Here is an 8,215-nt window from a genome sequence, read left to right on the forward strand (position 1 = left end):
GTACCTGTTACTTCAGATTCAAAAAATTCCATTCTTAGGAGCAAAGATTCAAGTGCAGATGACATTCTGTCTGCAACCAACACAGTTATTTATTCAATATTAGAACAGCAAAAAAAAAGCTGCAAAGATTCCGCAGATCAGGCAGCATCTGTGAAATCTGGTTCAGTATCTGTTTCAGTTGGATGATCTTCCACCAGCACATAGCATCCCCAGCATTGAGCTCAGGCTCAGTGAGTTAATCCAATAGCTGGAAACTTGCTGGGTCCTATGCTTTGCAGATCCAGTCCTGAATGTCACTGTCTTCATCTGGGATGGTCCTTAACGAGGTAATAAAAATGAGGTGAGTTGATTTTTCTGTTCTTGAAACTTGCTGGGTCAGATGCACTGTAGAGCCTCCGGACCTGGATGTCACTGCCTTTACCTGGGATGGTCCCTACAGAAGCAAAATAAATGAGGTGAGCAGATTTTCCTGCTGTGGAAACTTTCATTTATCTTTGCAATGGAAATGGGGACGTGACCTGAAGACTGGACTGAACCTCCAAGCTCCTGGCTGTGTGGTTCCACAATATTCAGTGCCATTATAAACTCGAGGTCAGCATGACCGGTTGCTTCTCCCACAAAGACGCCCCGTGGGATGCAGAACTGAATAATCGATGCCAGTAGAAAGTGCTGAAGTTGCAGTTAAATGGCTTTGACTGCGGGCTCGTGTGACAGTAGGTTTTTTTTTTGCAAAGGTCCTCTGGCACTTTCCACCGGGCGCTTCCTTATTTTGATCAGTAGGGGTCGTGCAGTGTCAGTGTTTGTACTTTTTTCGAGTCACATCTAAATGGGGGTCTCACTCTCTTTTTTTCTCTCTCTCTCTCTTCACTGCGCAGTCCTCAAACATGGCGGAGACTGATTGAAATCTAAGCTTTGAGACACGCCAGAGGGGAGGGGAAAGACACAGACTGGAAAAAAAAAGCAGCCCTCGATTGGAACAAGTAAGTACTGGATCCCCGCGGAGATGGGGAACTCGGGGGTGTGTGTGTGTGTGTGTGTGTATGTATATGTGTGTGGGGAGGGGAATCACCGGGGCCACAGCATCACAGACCGACCCCTTGTTGGCAGAGGGGAGGGGGTTGGTGGAGAAACAAAAGCAGGAGCCTTTGGAAGTGGATCAGGAGCCCAGGGCGCGCTGGATACATTGTAACCGCGCTGGATGTATCGAGTGTATCCGCTGGCGCTTTGTATCCAGGTCCTCCCCAGGAATCTTTAGGCAGCTCGGGCTGGAGCTTTTTTTTTGCCCCCCTGCTCTGTCTCCTCTCTCCCTCTCTCTCTTCCCAAGTCTGGGCTGTTTGGCGCTGGGGTTGTTTTCATTGTAAGTTGCCGATCTCTCCCTGTCTGTGTGTCTGGGGCCTTGTAGGTTACAGAGAATGAAATTGAACATGAGCTGTCACTTTCTCTCTTGTCTGTCTCTCCCTCCACCCCGAGCCGATGGGGGGGGGACACACACTCTACCTACAATTTTAGATAGGTGTTGTGTGCGGGGTTTTCTCGCACTCTCTTCCCAGGACTCCCAGCAAAGTGCTGCCCTGTCAACCCCTCTGACCGCAGGCTAAGGGACACTGTGTGTTTCACCCCTTACATTTATATTTGTTTTTAATGGGGTATACGGAATAAAAGGGGCACACGGTAAGCAAGTGGCAAAGCGGCCCAGGGAACCCCAGATCCTGACTTTGAAATGCGTTAGGAATTCTGGTGGAAACCTGGAAGCAGTCGGTGGAGAAACCTGAGAACAGCACTCACTGACTGGGGAGTGTGTGTGTGTATAGGGGTCTCCTCCTGTTCCTCACTGGCAGGGGATAATCTTTGTACCTTAGTGCACACGTTGCCTGTTTCTAAGTGAAATCATTGCTCCCACCTCTCTCTCCCAGAAGGAGAATATTCAGGGGCTCGCCTTGCTGTGTTAAACTGGCATATCCTTCTCGTAAAAAGTCATCGAGATTGAACGGCCCATATTTTGACAGTTGTCTCGCTGTCGCTACTTGTGCTTTGGAGATTTTGGTGAAAGTTTTTTCCGTGGTTTTCAGAATGCGCTCCTGCAGCCACTTCCCAGATACAGTGCAGTGCCTGAAATACACTAGTCCCCATGCTGAGGCGGGAGGTGAAATTTAAGAGAAAGTAACAATCCCTTTAACTCCGCACCTTCCTCCCAGCACAGCTCCTTGCACTGATTCTGGGGACATCGAAACGGCAGCATTTCGAGGACGAGAAAGCTGGGAAACATTTCTAAAATGGATCAGCTCTGGAGCTGGGGAGGTATGGGGGTTGAGGGGGAGATGTGTAGATGTTCGGAGGCACAAAGGCACACGTGGATGGATTTGTGTTAGTCTCTTCACAGCACTATGTGGCCCAGCGGTTTACCATGGTGATTTGAGTATTTAGCAGATGTTTTCTAGCTGACCTGGACAGAGTTATTATTGTGCAGCTCAGCACCTGGTGGGAAATGAACCTGGGCCTCCTGGCTCCAAGATAGGAACACTACACTGCACTACAAGCATTTCCACTGGAAGGCCCTGCTAACTACCGTTTTGCACTGGTATATCAAGTTTTGTGTAGAAGAGATGAAACTTTGCTCTCCTAAATACTCTGAAGAAGGGTCCTGACCCGAAACGTCAACTTTCCTGCTCCTCTGATGCCGCCAGGCCTGCAGTGTTCCTGCAGCTCTACGCTGTGTTATCTCTGTGCACCAGTGTTTTCTTTGTTATGTTGTAGCTGTCTTTTTCCATCCACACTCTGTTAAATGTGCAACATTCTCTACTGTGGAGTGGTGTCATTCACTTAGAGTGAATGTTCTGACCAGTCCAGGATTAAGTGTGGAAAAATCTGAGCATGTAATCCAACCCAGTCTTTAAAGACCATCTTCCCCACTTGTGGCAGAGTGTGTGGGTCCAGCTTCAAACTGTTCATTCACCTCAGCAGCCATAACCTTGATTCTGAGGGACTGCCTAATGAAAAAGGATATGGTGCCATCACATACTTTCACAGAGCCACTTAGCACCATCTATATCAGTCAAGGTGCAGACTGGGATTCCTTGGGAACAGTGAGAGTGAAGAATTGGAAGGAGCAGGTCTGGGCACGTTAGAAAATTTCGATGGCTGGGTGTAACAAGAGGACTTTAGGCAGGTGATAGGGGGTGTGGATGGAAGAGAAAAACAAAACTGGCACTCAATGTCCCATTGTGGAGTCTAAATGAATAATGTGAAAGGTGTGGTGTGACAATCTGCTTAGTTTATGTCTGCCTGAATGCTCTCCTTTTTTATACAAATAGTGTTTCCTTTAATTGCAGATATCATTGTCCTTGGAGACTTCTGATCCTAAGGCATGCTGGGCGTTGAGGTCACTAATTGGATTTAAAACTTGACAATTACTTGGAATTGATGAATGACGGGGAAAGGGACATTGCAGCTTTCAGAGCTATGATGGGGACTGAAGCCTAAATGTGTGTGGAACAGTTTTAAATCACCAGCAATTTGTCCTTCACAAAAGCACAAATCTTTTGAAGGTACAGTACAATTTGATGGTCTTTGTAAGTGTAATTTGTTAAACAGAGCAGATACTTTCAGGCCCCAAGTAGAACAGATTACCCAGAATGCAGTTTAAGCTCCAACATCCCTAAGGTCATGATTCTCCCACGAGTAAGCATCTAAGTACCTTTCGATTACTGTCCATAGACTCATTTTTCTCTTGTTGATGTTTCATCTGAAACCTGAAACTCAACACTCATTAAGTTTACAGCAAATTTCATGCAGGTTTTAATGGTCTCTGTCAGCTCTGTTAAGGAAAGATTCTTTTGCTGTGTGAAATAATTTGGATGGGGGAAAATGGTGCTGGTTTGACAATTTATCTCACTGATGCAAATATGCAAATGCAAATTGCAGTGTGAGTCATTTGGTACTCAAAAAGAGAAATATGCCTACCATTTTACTACAAATAATGAACAAAGAATGTCTTCCTCTAAATGTTTTATATTGGCAATTTCTGATTGGGAGTGAGCACTGTGATGCAGTTTAGGATATAATTATTGCCCTCCCGACTCCATCTGTCTTCCCACCCATTCTTTCATGTGATACTGAAAGATAAATAACCTTTGAATCCTTTTTGATCTGGAGCTCAGCTACAAACCCCATATCCAGTCCATCACTGAGTCTACTTATTTCCAACTCCACAGCATCTCTCTCCTTTACCACACCTTACTGTACTCCAATAGAAACACTGTCCTTTTGTTCAGAATATCTCAAAAGCATTTATTGTTAGCTTCACGAACATGGATCTCCACAACTTGTAGCTCATGCAAATCTCTGCTCACCTTCTGTCCCATATTATCAACTTGCCTGATAGCTTTTGCCTCATGAGCTCAATTGGCTTCTTGTCTTTACACCCTTTCACATACATCGTTCTACTGCTCAGCAATGTACCAAGAATCCTCAATCCCATCCACAAATCCCTTCTTACTGCCTTTCCCTAGTCAAACTACGTGGTTACCGACAAGCCTGTTTCAGTCCTAAATCTGGTAGCTCAGTTCTAACCTTCTATCTAACCTCCCTTCTTAGTTTTGCTGTAATTTGAAGAAAATTTAGTTGTTTGGGTTTTTTTCTTTCCTGTTTCTTGGATTTGACAAAACTCGCACTTGCACTCTGATTGCCCCATAACCTTGCTAACTTTCTCCTCACCATTTTGTAAAAAAAAATCCTTTAAATCTGTCTGTTCAACTCTGCTTCCAGTTATCTGTTGTACCAGTGCTCCAGATTTGTTTTTTGTTGTGAAAATATATCAGATATTAAGTATTATAGCTTGATCGGGGCACCGATTAAGGATATAGACCAAGGGAATGAAGACATTGCAATATGCAAGTATGGTATCGTAGTTACGAGACTAGTTCCTATTTAAAAAGATAAACTGCTGGCAAATCCCTGTAACATCAATTTTTGTGATAATCTTTGACTAGTGAATTTGCAGTTGTCTTCATGCTCCTGAACACTTGGGAAACTTTATATAGACACACTTAATGTGCTTGCTTTTCACATTGAAAGTTAACAGGAAACTTTCATATTTACTTTTTAATCTTTTTCTTAATTGATCCCCTTGAATGTTTTTAAATGTTATGATGTACTGATTTTCAGTATCTTTACAGTTTATGTAAAGTGAAAGCAGCTGGAGATTATCTTTTGGTGATGGCCTTAACAATTCTTGCTTCATATCGATGCAACCTTGTTCGCAACAAGGCAGAAATTGTGCAGTTGCAAAGAGAGAATGAAGAACTAATGTGGGCTGGCTATCAGATGACATTTTTACACACACAGACACGCAGACACACACAGGCACACGCACATAGACACACACAGACGCACAGTAGTTCGACTTAGTATATAACATTGTCGGAGAAATGCTGATTCAGTAGTTGTAATGAAATTCTATAGAATGATCAATATGTTGGAGGGGAACTTACAAGCCTGTTAAATGTTCTGGTGCCATAAACAATTGATGGATGTTAAGACGCCAGAGCTTTTAACACCTGATATTTATTAATGAAATTTTGCTTCTTAACATTACCATGGCAAATTCCAGGCTGTAAATGATGGTGAAGTTGTCACATTTTGCTGTCAGCCCTGTACTGAGACTGGCCACATCTCTGGGCATTTGGATGTGTGTAGTATAATGTAGAAATGCACAGCTTGCTGCCAGTGAATCTAGGCTTCTCTAGTGAATGTTCTGTACATGTTCCCATAGGCTGTTAGCCCCACTAGTGGTGAGGGATTGATGAGAGTTTCCATCTCAATGTTGACAGTGTCACTGCGTAAGCCCTCTGAATTTGGAACATCCGGATGTGTAAATAAGGTACTAACTTTATTCTTACGACTCAGCAGCCTGACTTTTTCAAAATAACTAACTTTATGTTTCTGGGAAGGCAGATTTCTTTTCGTTTATCCACAGGTTGCTGGCTTAGCCAATATTGCCCCTAAGGTGCTTGTGCAGGCACCTTTATGAATGAGTTAAGGTTTTCTGCTTCTTTTACTATTTCAGGCAGGGAGTTCCAGAATCCTTCCACCCTCTGGGTGTAAAAGATTTTCCTCATTTCACCTTTAGTCCTTCTACCAATCGTCTTAACCAAATACTTCCTAATCACAGACCTCACTGCTCAGATAAACACGTCCTTTCCATCCAGGCCACTCTCAATTTTGTCCACCTCAAACAAATCTCAAACCAGTGTTCTTCTCCGTTGAATGGAGAACAACCCCAGTCTATCCAATCTTTTCGCACAGCTGCAAATTTCTAGTCCTGGCAACATCCTGGTAAATCTCCTCTGTATCTTCTCTACTGCAATTCCATCCTTTCCATGATAAAGTGGCCAGATCAGTAAACAGTACTCAAGTTTTTGACTAACTAGTGCTTTGTACAGCTCCAGCCTAACCTCCCTGCTCTTCTATTCTCTGTAATAGCTAATTAAGGAGACAATTTTATCTGTCTTCTCAATCACTTATTGACTTGTCTTTTTACCTACTAGAATCTGTGGGTATGCACTCCAAACTCTCTCTCACTTCCTATTTGCCGCTCGGTATTTTGCCATTTACTTTGTATTCCTTTGTGTTGTTTCCATTTTTCAAATGGATCACTTCTCATTTTTCCTGGCTGAATTCCATTTGTCACTTTCTTTGCCCACCTGACCAGTTCATTGAAATCTTTCTGAAGTCTACAACTGTCCTGCTCGCTATCAACTACCTGGCCCATTTTTGGGCAGTCTGCACAATTTTTGCTCATACACCCAATATTTTTAAAAAGTTCATTCATCGAATGCGATGATGAGGAGGTGCCGGTGTTGTACTGGAGTGGACAAAGTTAGAAGTCACACGACACCAGGTTATAGTCCAACCATTTATTTGAAATCACAAGCTTTCAGAGTGCAACTCCTTCATCAGGTTAAGTTGAGAATCAACCACATTGCTGTAGGTCTGGAGTCACATGTAGGCCAGACCTGGTGAGAATGGAAGTTTCCTTCCCTAAAGGACATTAGTGAACCGGATGGGTTTTTCCTGACAATCAACGCTTGATTAATGGTCATGATGTGACTGTTAATTCCCGATTTTTTATTGAATCCAAATTCTCCGATCTGCCATGCTGGGATTTGAACCCAGGTCCCCAGAGCATTACCTGGGTCTCTGGATTAACAGTCTAGCAATAAAACCACTAGCCATCGCCTCCCCGAATGTCCAAATCATTAATAAGGACCACAAAAAGCATGGGACCAATAACTGAGCCCTGCACAAACCTAACGGAACAACTTTCCCATTGCAAAAATGCCCATTGTCACTGGTCCAATTTGAATCCAGCTTGGTGCATTCCTCTGGATCTCACATACTTTTATTTCCTTAACCAGTCTTTTGTGTGGGATCTTGTCATGAGCCTTGCTAAAATCCACGCAGAGGACAATCAATTGCACTACCCTGTTAATCCGTTTTGATACCTCAAAAAATTCAGTTAATTAAGTCAGGCTCTATTTTTCCTAATCAAATCTGTGCTAGCTGTCCTTGATTATTCCATTTCTAAGGGGCAGTTTATCCCGTGTCTCAGAATTGATTCTAATAGCTTGCCTACTACTGATAACACAGTGTGGAGCTGGAGGAGCACAGCGGGCCAGGCAGCATCAGAGGAGCAAGAAAGTTGACGTTTCAGGTCGGGGATCCTTCTTCAGACTCTGAACAACACAGCTTTAGGAGTGCTGCTCCTTTTGTGAGGTCACGTGACAAAGGAACAATGCTCCAAAAGCTTATGATTTTGAATAAACCTGTTGGACTAATGTGACTTCTGACACAACATTGTCACTGGTTTGTGTGTGCAAGCTGTTGTGTTTATTACGGGTAGAGAGAGAGCTTTTTTTCCTAAAGCCCTATGTTGAGATGCCAGTTGAACTTAAAAGGCTGTCTCTGTGCCCTAAATAATTTTCTAATACCTGGTCTGCCTGAAAACACAGTTTAAAAATATAGACTATGACTGGTTTGTAGCTGCTCAGTAATACAAAGCTTGAATATTACTGAAAATAAAGGCACATTTTATTGATTCAGAGATAGTAGGAAGTGCCGGTGCTGGAGGATCTGAGATAACTAGGTGTAGAGCTGGATGAACACAGCAGGCCAAGCAGCATCAGAGGACCTGAAACGTCAGCTTTCCTGTTCCTGT

The 8,215-nt window shown here is 43.4% G+C and overlaps 1 protein-coding gene across 9 annotated transcripts in view; it reads left to right on the forward strand.

Annotated features, from left to right (window-relative positions):
* The first annotated feature begins 304 nt into the window (after positions 1-304).
* Positions 305-8,215, forward strand: part of LOC109921159 (polycomb protein SCMH1-like) — a 176,571-nt gene continuing 168,660 nt past the window's right edge. For 4 of the 9 annotated variants that reach the window (XM_048613235.1, XM_048613232.1, XM_048613228.1 and 1 more), the window contains exons 1-2: positions 802-980; positions 3,330-3,545. The gene's annotated coding sequence lies outside the window, so the exon portion shown is untranslated. Of the gene's footprint in view, positions 341-801; positions 981-2,200; positions 2,299-3,329; positions 3,546-5,826; positions 5,879-8,215 lie in introns of those variants that run through there. The other 5 variants (XM_048613227.1, XM_048613233.1, XM_048613229.1 and 2 more) reach the window with 4 other exon arrangements.

Source organism: Rhincodon typus, chromosome 27, assembly GCF_021869965.1.
Source record: "Rhincodon typus isolate 14 chromosome 27, sRhiTyp1.1, whole genome shotgun sequence".
NCBI classification, from domain to species: Eukaryota; Metazoa; Chordata; class Chondrichthyes; order Orectolobiformes; family Rhincodontidae; genus Rhincodon; species Rhincodon typus.